This window comes from Ammospiza caudacuta, chromosome 12, assembly GCF_027887145.1.
Source record: "Ammospiza caudacuta isolate bAmmCau1 chromosome 12, bAmmCau1.pri, whole genome shotgun sequence".
Classification (NCBI taxonomy): Eukaryota; Metazoa; Chordata; class Aves; order Passeriformes; family Passerellidae; genus Ammospiza; species Ammospiza caudacuta.
Genome location: NC_080604.1, coordinates 7,042,976 through 7,058,113, shown reverse-complemented (window position 1 = coordinate 7,058,113; position 15,138 = coordinate 7,042,976). Strand labels below are relative to the sequence as shown.

The 15,138-nt window shown below is 43.2% G+C and overlaps 1 protein-coding gene across 2 annotated transcripts in view; it reads left to right on the top strand.

The window, feature by feature from the left end:
* The first annotated feature begins 458 nt into the window (after positions 1–458).
* Positions 459–15,138, top strand: part of PRKCD (protein kinase C delta) — a 60,015-nt gene continuing 45,335 nt past the window's right edge. For both annotated transcript variants that reach the window (XM_058812701.1, XM_058812700.1), the window contains exon 1: positions 459–586. The gene's annotated coding sequence lies outside the window, so the exon portion shown is untranslated. The remainder of the gene's footprint in view (positions 587–15,138) is intronic.

Genomic DNA, 15,138 nt, shown 5'->3' with positions numbered 1-15,138 from the left:
CAGTAAAGGCTGAGGACACCTGAGCGCAACTCACCGCCGGGCAGGGGCTCGCTCCGAGCTCCGGCACCTCAAACCGGGGTGTTTCCCCGTGTCCGGGTGACCAGCGGACCAACACCCCCCGAACCCCAGCAGAGCGGCGCCGCGGCCGCAGCCCTTCCCTCCGTCCCTCGGCAGGGCACCGAGCCCAGGTGCGGAGCGGAGCGGAGCCTCGGGCGGGGCTCCCGCTGAGGGCCCGGCCGTGCCCACACTCGGCCACCGCCACGGGACAGAGGAGGGGAGGGGACGGAGCCGCGGGGAGCCCGGGCAGGGCCGGCAGCGCCTGGCACGGCAGCTCCGGGGCGGGGCGGCGCAGGAGGGCCAGCGGCGGCAGGAGGAGGAGCAGCGGCGGCAGGAGCAGGTGAGCGGGGCCGCAGCCGCGCCGGGGGCGGGGCGGAGCGCGGGGCGGGGAGCGCCGGGCCGTGCCCGGCACACTCTGCTCCCTCCCGCCCGCCGCTCCGCCCGCACTCCTTCGCTCTCGCTCTCTGCTTCCCGGGACAGCGCCCGAAACTCGGCGGCGGCCGCGGCTCCCGACGGCTCCCCGGACGCGGTGAGTGCCCTTACCTGCCCCCGGCGCGGCGCTGCCGCCGCCCGGCAGTTCCTGCCCCGCCTGGGGTGAAGGAGGAAGCGAGACGGGCTCGGCTCCCTCCGGCCCGCCCGCCTTCCGTGGGGCGCCCGGCGGGCAGAGCCAGAGGGAGGGAGATCGAGGGTCCCGGGGCTCCGCCGCCGTCCCCCGTGTGGCCCGGGCAGCGCCTCAGCGCCGGGGTGGGGCGGGGGGCGGCGGGGCCGTGCCCGGCCCGGGGCTGCCTGCTCCGGAGCCTCCATGTTGTGCTCGGGCGGGGGGCTGCGGGCCCGGCCCAGCGCCCCGCGGGGCCGCGGACGGAGCGGGACCAGCCGGGGCGGCAGCGGGACAGCGCCGTGCCCCGCGCGGGAGGCGGCGGGATCGGCCCCCGCTCGGTCCCTGACAGAAACACGGAGTTCCCTCCCGGCAGAAATGCCAACTTCGATGCCACCAACTTTTTTTCCCACCCAGCTGCCCCGAGTGTCTGTTTCAGTGTCCGTGCCGCGGCAGTTTGAGCAGATGAAACGCACAGTCTGTCGAATGGTCAGGTTTCCAGCTGAATGGCGACAGACAGAAAGAAATGAAGGAGCAGGAATGCCTGGTGCTTTTGTGTACGTACATGCCAGGCGTGCATCTATTAAAAAACAATTTTCAGTTCGTCGCTAGAGAATTCCCCGTTTGCATTAGGGCATGAAATATTAAAATAATTGGATTACAGCGTTCTGTGGTTACATCTGACATCAGTTTACTTGCGGGCCCTGACTGTTGCGCCACTTCACTTCCAGGTTGTCCAAGTAGCACAGAGCAGAGTGTAGATCTGGACCTAGGAGGTTTATGTGCAAGGATGGCATTGCCCTGTATCCCAGCCCTTGATATGTCCAAGGTGAGATCTGAGAGAGCAGATGGGTGTAGGAGAATCAGTTCTAGTACTCGATCTTTACCTAGGTTTAGAGACTCATTTAAAGCTTGAACTACAATGTTTAGTATCTCTGCAAATAATCAGTATCAAAATCCTTGATACCTTTACAGTGTGTTTAGTTCCTTTTAAATCTTTTTTGCTCCAGACTTCTGCAGTGTCAATAGTCTTTTAACAGTGTAATAGCAAATTAACTCTTCAGCTTTCCATCTGTCAAATAATGCCTTGCAGCAATGTGCCAATCAAATAGGAAGCTATAACCAGCATAGATTTCAGAGCAGGAACTCTATGAAGAAGTGTTTCTTAAGTGGTTAAGCAATAATTCATAAGCATTTTAAAATGCATATGCAGGATTTCCTGTTTATTTTAGTTCCATTTTAGAAAATGGCTGTGTTAAAAATGAGCTGTTTGTATTTGGGCTGGTAGATTTCAGTCACCCTAAGTCACCGCTGTGGAAACCTGCAAATACTGAGGAGAAAAGCAAACATAAGTCTGCAAAACATGGGTTTAGGTTTCTTTTTTAAAATGTTTCTCATCCTCACCTTAATTTAATAATAAAATATTTCATAATAATGAAATAAAATATTTCATAATAATCAAAATATTTTCATAATAAAATACAGGTGTGTGCTTTAATTTAAGAAATTATTAAATGCTGGCATTTCAGTTTCTTTGACCAACATAGTTTTACTATGTTTTGTAAAATTGAATCCATCCAAGTTCTAAGGACGTATGATTTTCAGAATGAAGTGCAATGCTTTTGGAACTTCAACAGCTAAAAAATTGAAAGGTGCAATAAGATATTGCACTAGTTGTTATTATTTGTGTGTACTGCTAAACACAAAAGAACCTAAGGACAGCGCAGAAGAATTAAGATTTGGGACTCCTTTGAGATTTTCATCCTACACCTCATAATTCAGATTTAGGTATGAAGGAATTGCTGCCACTCAGTGGCTGATACAAACATACAGAAAAATATATTCAGTTACACAGATGTGATGTCTGTGTGGGTAGTGAGAGAGTTATAATGTGATTCTGCTCAGGCAGACTGTGTGACATAATTAATTTGGAAGATGCTCATATTGTTATCACCAGAAAAGAGCTCACTGTTAATTTTTTTGCCGTTTTGTGCTTCATGAATTATAACCCACCTTTTCATTAGACATAATCATACAGTAGAGTCCTATATTTTTATTGGAACACCGAAAAAGCATAATAATTTTTACTTTTTGATCGCACACCATAGATGAAAAGATACTCTGTACAGAAGGAATTATTTAGAAACTATTTCTAAACTAAAAAACTTAAATTTTCTAGGTACATTTCTTAAAAAGAAATCTTTAGAAGAATCTCTCAAAGAGAACTTGGCTAATTGATGCTATATAGATCTAGGAAATAACAAAAAATCTTGGAAAGCTGCCATCTATTATTAAAGTAACTGATTTCCTGAGAAAAGCATAGGAGCTTTCAGGTCTCTGGGTTTATTTTGATAACTAAAAGCCACAGTCATTACAATTAAAGTCCATTCAGATTAAGTCCCATCCCTGGAAGTGTTCAAGGCCAGGTTGAGCCGGACTTTGAGCAAGGTGCTCTTGTGGAAGGTGTCCCTGCCCGTGCCAGGGAGGTGGGACTGGATGGTATTTCATGTCCTTAACCTGTGATCCTGGTGAGTGCTTCAGGGCCCAATAGTTTCAATTAGCCATCCATCCTTGTTCCCATTTGAAGGCTGCGCTGTCACCTCCTCTGTGCAGAGGCACAAATCAAATCTGCCCTCTGCCCATCCACGGCTGGAGCTCAGCTCTGGCTGCTGCTCCGCAGAGGGGAGCCCCTTCCTCAGCTCCCGGTCCCCAGCTGTGCCTGGAGGTGGGGCTGTGCCAGATTCACCCAGGACAGCTGCTCAGCGCCAGCGTGGCCTGTGCAGTGTAAATGTGTTACAAGGGCGCTGAGGTGTGTGCCTGCATGTGTTCACTGACACAGGTATTTCAGCTCCCCAAAGCTAACTGGGGTGTGTCTCTTCCTGCTGCAGCTCCAGTGCGTTGTGTGCCTGTAGCCCACCATCCCCTTCGCTGCATTTGCAAAGTGTGTACTTTAAACTTCTGCAGAAATAATGGAGGGGAAAAAGGAATAGGCTGGGGATTGGGCTGGTTGTTGCAGATGAGTCAGGGCTGAATGTGAAAGATGACAAGAAGGGATTTACCAGTGGAGTCTGGGGGCTGGCTGACTTCATTAGGAGCCAAATTCCTCTGTTAATCATCCACTGATGAGAAAGATTGTGACTTTTTACTCTGGGATTATCCTTGCATTTGAATGCAGCTTCTCCATTCTTCTTATCAGGTTCTGTCCAAAAGCTGCCTGACAAGCACCAAAACAGTTTGTATTCCAATAGTTTTTTAACTGCTGCTCTGTGACAAAGCTTGTCATCTTGCTCGGAGTCTTCCTTCATGTGCATAATCCAAGTGCAGAATTCGTTTCTGTAGAGCTCCGTGTGGAGCTAAAGGACAAGGAGCAGGAATAAGGAAAGGGGGAAAGCTGCACCCATTCAGAGCCGTTTGGGTAGCACATTAAAAGTAATCATTCTGCATCCGCTTGGCTGCACTTTGCAAAGATGCAATTAACAGAAATGAGCCTGGGAGAGCTCTTTACAGCCTTGGTAAAATAATGCTGAAGTTCCCTGTGTTGTGTTCTCATTTTAAATGCAGTTATTTCTACCCGAAGGAGTTTTTACACTTTCTTAAAGAGGCACTGCCTCTTCAAGCCAGAGCTGCCCGGCAGGTTTTTACAGTATTTGAGTACTTTAGCAGAAAGCTGCTCCATAGGAAGCAAGGATTGCCTCTGGCTCTGCAGGACCTCCTGGGTTATCATACTGCCTTAGTGCCTGGAAGCTGCACCAGTGTCCAGAGACACCAGGAAAGGCAGAGAAATGAGAGATCTGGCACACAGGAAGGCTGGGAAGTGCACAAATCTGACCTTGGCAAGAGTCATGCAGGCTTTATTTCTGGTCTGCTCTAGACTAGACTGTTATTGCACATAACATTGTTACAGAGGATAGAAATCTGACATGTATATCTGTGTGCTTCAAATAATTTTCTGATGGTTTTTTTTTCTTCTGATTAAAATTTATGCAAGTGGAATATTATGTTTGCTTTTTGTGACAGCAAGGTGCCCTGACATCCATGGTTATGTTTTGAACCTGTTGTTTTTTTCTCATTGAAAACAGAGCTGAGAGTTTCTGACTAAAAGATGGAAGTGATGCAGCATAGATTTATATCAATAGCTGCAAATCCAAGAGCCAGGCCATAAAATAAATTCTTTGCAAATACTGCTCAAGCCAAGAAAGTGCATAAAACCACAAAATACTTTTTATGGTATCCTCTTACTGAAATTAATGTGTTTTCTGGTAATTGCTTCGCCATTGACTGCAATGCTCTATCTGGAAAAGTTTATTTAAGGATACTTAAACATAGTTGGTATTCATATGATAATAATCACCGTCCATAAAGTCTGGGAATGACTATCACAGATAACTGCATGGAACTGATCCATGTTAAACTTTTAGCCTTGAATGATGCTTGCCTGACTGCTAACGGAGGAGAGTGTGTGTTTGCCATCTCCTCCCATTTAATCAGCCAACTATCCAAATTAAAAATAAAATAAGCAGCAGTTCCTCTCTGTGCCTCAGAACAAGGTTATTCTGAATTCCAACCTGCTTTTGAGAACAAAGCAGATGTGTAATGTATATACGTATCCTGCTGTTTCCTGTCCTTGTTAGAGCTGTGAGCAGGCTGTGGTCTGTCTTGGTTGAGATGTAACCAAGATGTTCCACTTTTACCCATCGGGAGTGGAGTCAGGAGAGCTCCTTGGAGACTGGATAAAAGGGCGGGGTGTCATTGCTGTGTGTCTGTGGCAGAGACCCTCCTGAAACAGGCTCTTCCCAGACCCCTTAGTGAGGCTGCCCCTCTTCTCTGAAGAGGTGCCTGTGGGCTGACATCCCTTCCACCCCACAGGGCTCAGAGGAGTTATCTCAATGAGTATCTTGTTTCTCATCTCGTGGATGGCTGAAAATCTCTAAAATGGGGCGTACATTTGCACATAAGTGGCTTTAATTCGTGTTTTGTTTAGTCCTTTGCAGTCTCATAAATGATTTAGATATTTATGGACTTAGTTTAATCCTGGCTGCCTGCTATCGATGCAGCACATCTTGAAACATATGCATTAAATCTAAACTTCAGCTCATTTTCCCACACCCCTGAGCTATGATGTAATTCACACTGCTGATCTGGAGCTGGAAGCCGGGACCTGTATTGGCTTAGCTTTGTTGTTTATTTTGTGATAAATTTCTACTGGTGAGATGACAAGGAGAAAACTACACGGCTGTTTAGCACTCATTGAGCTACTCTGAGTGTTTGATTTTATCTGTTCCTATCCCCATCAACACCTATTTAATAGAGATCTAATGAAATCCTGGATTGTATACTTGACTCTATCGTGTTCTCTGGTTTCTTGAGGAAATGCAGTTTTTAAGCTTTGCCATGGCTTTTCTGCCAAAGGAACTCTTGAAATCGGAGTGTTTGTCAGGATCACTTTGTTTCTCATAGTTTCAAGGATATTTAATTTACTTCAGTGCATTGAATGTATCAATATTCACTGTGAGGAGCAGTTGAAGGAAGAAGGATTTTTGGTTGTGAAAACAGATTTTTCTTTCTGATAGTAAAACTTATTTTTTTCAAGATTTAGATGCTTGAACATGTGGATAGATATTTGAAAAGATGATCAAAACTGTCTTAAGAGCCAAACTTAAGGTTAAGCTTGGCTTCAAAGTCTGCCTTTGTGTGGGAAATTCTGAGTACAAAGGTAGCTAAGCAATTGCTAACACATTGTTTGATGTCTGAGCTATGCTTTTTTAGGAGGCTGTATTTGATTCTTGCATGAACAAGGAGGGATCTTGTATTTCTTTCTTAAAAGAAACGGTCTCTCCTTTTCAAAATGTCCTGTGTGCAGAAGTTTGGTAGGAAGGCATGGTCCAGCCAGTGAGAAGCAGTGTTCTCATTCACATGATTTCAACTCGTATTCTCATGGAAAAGTAAGATAAATAGACATAGTGCAATAACACTGAAAGACTGTCATGTTTGAAATATGACACTGACTGGCCTGTACGTTTTATCTCAAGATGTTTATGATATGTTTTGGAATGCCTCTTGGTAACTGTATTTTGCTGGTGTGACTTTGTAACCAAAATGGGTAATTGTACCTCACTGATTTCATTAGGGTCTGTTGAGAAACTGCTAAGGAACTGTCTGAATATTTTACTGAAAAACTCATGTGAAAGTAAGATTTATTCTTGCCTATTTGAAGGGGAAAAAAAGTATTTAATATATGTTTCTGTAAGAACGAGCACAGATGGATGCCTTACATTATGCAGGTGCAGATATATTCTATAATTTTGATAAGGAGCTCTAACTAGATCTGAAACCCTTAGTCAAACAAGTATCTCTGCAAGTAGGAGTAGATTTGACTACAGATGCTTTCAGTATCGATGGATTTGGGTTTTTTAAAGATTTTTTTTAGTACTCTGGTTCCTGCACTTGCCGATCACTGGTGATGGCATTTCTTCCCATGCAGCGTGCTGGTCTGTAATGCTGCGCTCATGCTGAGCTGTGAATTGCTCAACAAGGGTTCAGCTGTTTCCTCAAGTGTCTGATGACTGCGGCCTTTGCTGAACTCAGATAGTCTCACTAATGACTTGGGGGTGCTGATTGCCAAATATCCAGAGTAGATTAGTGTGTCAGGGAATTGTGAGCCCTCTCAGGTTACATTTGCTTACATTCCTCAGTAGCTGACAGGAGCCCACAGTTGCGATTTCTGTTTGACAAGTTTACCTAAGAAACAGCATCCCAGGGGAAAGAGCTTCTTGCTGTGGACCTCCACTTTTCCAGATAACTTAAGAGCTAAAATTCAACCAGTTTTCTATGGTCTGAATGCAGTGAGCCATTGGCACTGGAACATGTCTTCTCCTGTTCTCTCGGCTGAAAAGGAGATGCCAACATCCCCATGTACCACTAGGTTCCTTCAAACCTAGCACAAGTTAGGGAAGGACAGGTTAAACCAGGAGTCAGTAGACAGCATTTGCCTAGAAAAAAATCATGTTGGGGAACTAGAGATCAGGAGACACAGCTTGAAGCAGTATTACAACTTTGGCAGGTATCATGGCCCCAGCTCTGCCCAGTGAAAGAAGCATCTCTTGTTGTGCAAGTCCAGTGAAGTCATTCCACTGGGGATTCCTCACCTTTAACATTTACAAAAGAGAATTGTCATGAGGGAATATTGCCAGGTATTTTTTCCTGGTGGATTTTTTTTTTTAGCAAAGGCCATTTGAAGAAACATGTTATTTGGACTAAGAATTTACAGGTCTCTGTTAATTGCTGCCATGCTTATATGAGGTTCTTAGGACTTCTTTTCCTTTCTCCAGTTTTCTTGGACCCTTACAGTGAGGGAATCTGCAACCAATTTGTACCTCTCAGTTCATCTGTAATTGCAGAGCATCTATTCTGTTGCACATACGCCTTAGAACATCTTAACTACTGAAGGTCCTCTGGACTCTGGCTCTCCCCATGTGTTTGCTCTCGTTTCACCAGAGGTTGGTTTTTCTCTGCAGGAAGTCAGTGTGTGTCTCTCATTCCCTCAGTAGTCTCAGCTGGGATTTTTGCCTTCCCTGGCTGAGCCATGGCAGCCTGGGCACAGCTTCCCCAGGGCTGTCTCTCTGCAGAGCAGTCAGTTCCAGGCCAGGCTGGGGCTTGTGGCACCAGTGCAGCTGTTAAAGTGCAGTCACTGCACCTGCAGTGCAGCCTTGGTGTGCAGCACCTCACAGGGCTGACCTAGGGACACGCTGTACGTCTATGTGTGGGTTCCTTTTATCCAGAATTAGAACAAGTTTTGTCCAAAGCAAGTGAGAATGCTCTGTTGCAGCCTGTATGGGTTTTTACTCATCCTTTCCACGTGGTTCCATTTCCCAAAAGATGAAGTTGTTGGATCTGCACCACAGACACCCCACGTGTCCATTGAAGGGAACATGGGGGGTGCTGGCAAGGGAAAGCAAGAATGCTGAAACTGCCATTTGGGCAAGGAAGTTGATTGATTTCTGCTGTAAGGCAGGAGCAGGTGGGAAAGAGAAGTACCATGAGTGTGTAGACATGGACCTGGAGCGTGGCAGGGCAGCCCAGAGTGATGGGAGATGCCAGGCTCTGCAATGCTGCTCGTCCATGTCACACCCTTTGCTGCCAGCCCCCCTCCTGCTCCATCCTCAGGAACTCCTCCCCAAAACTTCTGTAATACAACCCAAATGCTCTCACCAGGGCCAGGGTGGAGAGAGGAAGTGCAGCTCTGGTTCTTTGCTGTATCCTGGTTTTTGTTTCAGTTTAATTTGCAAGCTTGCTGATTTCTTGCAGTGTCACTAAGAGTGTTCAAGGCAACCCCAGGGTTTTAGTGTAATCTGTACCAGTGTCTGTCAGATTGATTTTCTGACCTATTTTGGGTCTTGCAATTTGGAATTAATGTTGCTTTCCTTTTCCAGTGGGTGGCAGTTGAAGCAAAGAGAAATGTTTATTTTCTTGGAAGTTTTTATAGATATGGATTTAAGGAGAACAAGCCAAAATAAACCAGTTGTTCATTGTCTCTCCTTATGTTGAATTCTGTTCTTTTTGTCTTGCATCTTGCAGCTGGAGAAAAGAACAAAAACCTCTTGTGAGCAAAATCCGCTTTTAGTTTCAATCTCCTACTTTTTGTGTGTTGTTCTGTACTCATTTCCTTATTCTCTTACCAGTTAATAACTTTGAACCCAATCTTTCCATCTCTAGAATTCTGCATTGCATAAGCCTCCTTTCAAAACTTTGAAGCAGGGAGCTGCTGCCTTCTTGCAGCAAAGCGTTCACCTTCCCAGAACTGCATTTTGATTTTGAATGTGCATGTAATAACATTTCTTTCTCGTGTTAAAATGCTCATCTTGTCAAAAAGTCTTTAATACTGATTATTTGAAATTTAGTGTGTATTTTACCTCTAATATCTGTATCTTTACAGGGTCAAATTTTAACTGGGAATTGCTTTCATGCACATTTCTTGTATGGAGTTAGTGCATATCTTACAGCTGAGTTCAAGCATATGTTATTAAAATAAGCAGTACTTGAACTCCCATGTGCTAGCTAAAGTACACATTAGTGCACTTAGTAAACAGTTCTGAGTAAAACATTAGTATGTGTTTATGGGAATATAAGTATATTTTAATGTATAAAATCTGCAGTTCTAAGTACAGTAGAGATGAAGTTAAATCTATTCTTCTAAAATTGCAAGAAATATCTATATCAGTGCTGAAACCAAATGTGAAACTGGTAATTATTGTTGGATCAAGGAGCAAAATTTAATGTACTTTAAGAAGTACAAATTTTACTTTTTTTTTTTTTTTTTTCCAAAATACTTAAATTATGAAAGGATTTTTCCAGAATTTCCCAGTGCTTTATTTTGTGGATAAATACTTAATATAGCATAAAAACAGGGGAAGTCTTTTATTTTAGTGAGTTTTTTTCCCCTAGAATGAAATAGCTATTCATCTTCTATAATGTTGATTATAACTAAATTAGCAATTAATCTCCATCTTTTCCCTGAAAAAAATGAGCTCTTATATAGGTATTTAATGGCTGAGTCAGTTTATCATAGCTAAGCCTTGTCTAAGCATATGTGCCAGTCCACTTTAAGTCAGCCCTTAAATTGATGCAAAATACAAAATTAAATTAAATACTAAAGCTTGTGCAAACACAGTAATTCTAAGTGTTTATAAACTGATTTGTCACATGTGTAGATACAAGCTCTGCTGCTTCTGTGGTTGATGGATGAAACTTGCAAACTGATTAGGACTCTAGATGGAAAAATATCCAGGAAGAAACCTTTCTTCCCCTTCTGGCCAAGTGAAATGACAAGGAATTAATTACCAGAGCAGTGACAAGTTGAGCTTTGTCTTGTTGATAACAAAACTGATTTTGCTTAGCAGCAGTACTCTTATGTCTATAATAACCTAAAATGGAAAACTTTTCAAAGTAAAAAGTACTCTGAAAGTCATAACATAGCATGATCTCAGTTTTGTCAAAGGGACCCACTCAAACAGAAAATTACTCCTTTGAAAGTCATTACTTGTTTTTTGGTGGGGTTTTTTTGGTTGGTTGGGTTTTTTTTGTTGTTTTGGTTTGGGTTTTTTTGTTACAAGACTCTATAATAACACCTGTGATGACTTTAATGCAGGTCAGTAGAAAAAAAACCCCACATTTATTTTCAGTTCCTTTATCTCTCAATTTCTGGAATATCATTTGCTGGAAAATGATGCTTCTACGGATGGTGAAGAAAAGGCTCTAAATTATTCTAAAACATTTTGATACACACATCATGTGTGATGGCATGCTTGAATTCTGGAGTATTTTATACTTTCTTTAAGATTTCATCCAACTGGCAAATCTTGTTTGGAGGGCTGTGGAAGGGTTTTAGCATTATTCCTACTCTAGATTGCAAAAAATCTCTACTTGTATTATGGTTTGGGTATTTATCTTTCTTTGCTTTTTATTTTTTAAAGAAATCTGGTTTTCTTGCTGCTTTTTCATTCTACTTTCCAGTTAATAAAGCTGATCCTAATACTGAAAAAGTTTTGAGTGAGTCTCAAACAGAGGGATGTTTTCTTTGTTTGCTTTAAACAAACCATGTGGGTTACACGGCTCTGTTTTGAATTAACAGCTCTCCAAACTGGGCTGACCACTTAATGCTTCTCAGACACTGAGCATTCAAATACTTCAAAGGAAAGACAGCCATATCTAGTGTTTTATTCCCTTAAAAGCACAAAAAAGGATGCCAGACTCATGTAATTGAAACCGTGTGCTGTAGGCAAGGTGTCCCAGGCAGGCCAAGGTGGAAGAACCTATCCCTGTTCTGCTGTGTTTAGTTTTGCTTTGGTTACTAGGGGCACCCTGCTGTCTAATAGGAGTTAAAGGTAACTTTAAGCTTTGCCTGTTTGTGTCTCTGATTTTGGTTTTATTCTTGTGTTCCTTTAGCTCTTATTTGGAGTTCTAGTGGGTGAAGTCACAGTACACGGAGAGCAGCAGGCATAATGCTCTTCTGATCAGGGTCTTATTTGCCAAAGCCCACTTAATACCACTTTTTAATTGCTTAGCCATTCAATCTCCCAAAGTAATTTGTTAGGAAAGTTACAAAAAACCCCCACTTTGCAGCCATCAGTGTCTGCTGTGTGAGCCTTTTAAATCCTGTGTATAAATACCCCAGTGTGGCTCCATCTGCTCTGTGTGCTCCAGGTGAGAGGCACTGGAGGGAAGCAGGGACAGCTGGGGGAAATGTGTGCAGCTGGATGTGGGGCTCTGGAGAGGTAAGACAGTGACAGTGCTGTTGTACTGAGTAACAGAATTGTTCTGTTTCTCCCTGAGAAGTTGAGTGGTTTGGGGAATTGTTTTCTTGCTGCGTGCCCAGATCATGGGTAGTGAAACTCGTGTTTGTTCAGGGTTTTGGTTTTGGAGGTTTGGATATTTGGTTGTGTGGTTTGGTTGTTTTTTCAGGGTTTTTTTTTGCCTGTTTTTCCTATTGCAGCAGCCCAAGAGTGGGTGCCTGGTTGGGACACCCCAGCACGTCCTGTCAGTGTCCCGTGGTTTGCTGCCTGCCCCATCCCTGACAGGCTGAGCATGAGCTGTCCAGCTGGGACACAGCCACAGCAGTGCAGGGCTGAGCTCAGCTCTGTGTGCTGCAAACCAACACCCACTGCTGGCCTTGCACAGCCCCAGCCCTTCCCTGCTGCAAACTGGAGAAATTTCCATCTAACCGACTCTGCACAATATTGTATCAAAGCTGGAAAAAAGATGAGGTAGATGTTCTGCCAACATCCTAGGGAAAAGCAAATACTCTTGAGACTTGTGAATTTTTTTGGCTTTATGATTATAAAGTTTCTGAGAGATTCTTTTCCTCAAAGTTAGGTTTTAAGTGTATAATTCACATATTTTGGGCATATGCAGGTGTGTTAATAAGATGAGGGTAAAATAAGTGGAGTAATTGGAGAGGGCTTTGTCCTCTGGGAAAAGAAGCTGGAAAAGCTTTTTTGTCCATTTCATCTTTCCAAAGATTCCAGCTGGACTCTCTCAGTATCACTTGGAGCCATGCTCTGATACTGACTGCTTCTCTCTGGAAGCACTTGCACAGAGCCAGGGTAGCAGAGTCATACTGTCCTCACAGTTACCTGAGATTGTGGTTGGCTGGGCTTGAGAATCTTCACACTCAACTGTACAGAATTTCTCATTTTGAATCTTCTGAATGCTTGATCTGATAAATTGCTGGAAGGGTGTTTTCTGGGTATCAGTGAGCAGAATCTTTTCCTGTTGAAGACTAGGTGTGGTGAAATGGAAGACAGAAGGTATGGGAAGCCCCTGTTGTGTTTGACAAGCTGGAATCTCAGGTTGTAGATCAAAGAATGGGAGATGTCCTTTAAGCCTTTTGGGCTTTATGCAATGCAATGACTTCAGCTGTTGCAGGATCTTGTATTAAACTTTTCTCAATATTCCCATGCCATAGAGAATTAGCACCTGTGTAGTTTGTGTTCAGCTTGGCTTGGATAGCTGGAGGTGGAGAGGATTGGCTGAAGGACTTTGGCACCATTTTTGCATTAGCTGCATCTCCCCAAAATCTCAAACAGTACAATTGCTCTTTTCAAATGTGTAGTGCTGTGTGACATCAGGTGCATATGGCATTCATCAATAATAAAAATGTTCAGCTGAGCAGTAATAATATCTACAAATAAGTAATAATGCAAACAAGTAATGAGTAATCCCTAGCAAGCAACATATTAAGAGGAAGTAGGCTGCTTGCTTCTGTTCCTTCAGTGTGGATCCTGAAATTCAGGGGTTCATTGTCTCTGACTGTGCATTTCATAAATACATTTCTAAGCTCAGTCCCACATCATTTATATGTTGAAGTTGCCCAAGTTCTGAATTGGACTTTTGGAGAACAACGTTAGTGTTCTTTGTTTTCAGGTGTTGCAAAATACTAAGAAAGAAATAAAAACGGGAGCTTTTACTTTGAAACAGATGTTTGGTTGTGTGTTCTAAGAGTGCAAATCAAAACACTGCATTCTTTGTAGGTCAGTAGAAAGCGTAGCAGGAAGGTGGCCATGGGCTACTTGAGGGATCTCCTCTGGTGGGAGATGCCCAGGGGCCTGAGAGGGGACTGCAGATGAATTTGATCCTGTTAGCTCCATCCAGTGTTAGCAGTGCTGGAGGAGCCCAGCAGGGAAAGCAAAATGCTGATTTATTTAGTTCACAGCCCAACCAAGACCCAGAAACCTCTGTACTTCACCCTGCCCTGAGCCTTGGCCTCCTGCAAAGACATCCAAGTTTATCTGCTGCTGTTGGACTTTGCCTACACATGGTATCAGGAAGGAATTAGATAGTGGCTGGAGTTACTTGGGCTCACCAGACTTTGAACAGTGCCTGAATAAACCCAGATTGAAAGCAGTACACCCAAGTTCCTTTTGCTGTAGCTGTGTTTACAAAGATTTCAGTATGGCCATAATTTACCTGGCTTGGTAGCACTACCATTGACAGAGAAATAAATGAATTCTTACATTCCTTCACACTTGCAAGATTATGCTTCAAGAATGAAATTTCCCTGATTTTAACCAGAAAACTTATTTAATTAAAGTGTTAATGAAGCTGATAATTTTTTTCTTTCTGCTGCAATTCTTTTAACCAATGCTATTGCACCCATTAAAGGATATGGGCTCTGTGTGGCCTCAAACACTGAAAAAAGTCCCCATCTTTTGTTGATAAAGTGTGAAAATAGGGAAATATAATCTTAATATTGCCTTAAGAAAGAGAGAAATCAATTTCAGGCCTCAAATGCTGTACTTTGAAACACTTTTTGGCATTCTGGTGGCATCAGTCTTAGTAGAGCATACTTCACAAAACTGAAACTCATTCTTTCACTTTTCACTCTGTGTGCCTCTGCTCTACTTTCTTTTCTCTGCCTTTTCTGTGCTTTGCTAAAAAGGCAGATGCAGTTCAATACTTTTTTCCCTAAAAGGCCTGTTATACAAAGAAGTTCTGCAGTGAAACCTTTTTAATTCATAAAACTCAAAAAAAGCTTTGATTTTCTGTTTCTCAGCTTGCTCTCTGCCTTCACCTTTGCTTCCTGTATTTTAGGATACATAAGTAGCAAACAGTCAAAAACTGATGTTAAGAAACTTTACTGGGTTACTTTGATTCTCCCTCTTAGTTTAATCCTTTCAGAGATTAATTGCACTTTCCCTGGTGTTCCTAGGAAACACTGAAGAGAACGCTGAATGCCTTTAAAATGCATTTTTTAAACAAATAACCAATTCCGACAGTAATTCTAGCAGGAAGCAGAGGATGGCAATGTAATGAATTTCTGAGATCAGTCATTAAGTCATCTTTCTCTGCCCTTAATTTGTTATGTGGAAACTGCTGGTTTTACATGTGTCCTGGCTTTGGAGAGAAAAACCAAACTGATGATCTCTGAAAATGTGTACAGTGTTAGTATCTAGTTTATTTAGGAATGGATGGTAAAACTCCAGAGAAAAACA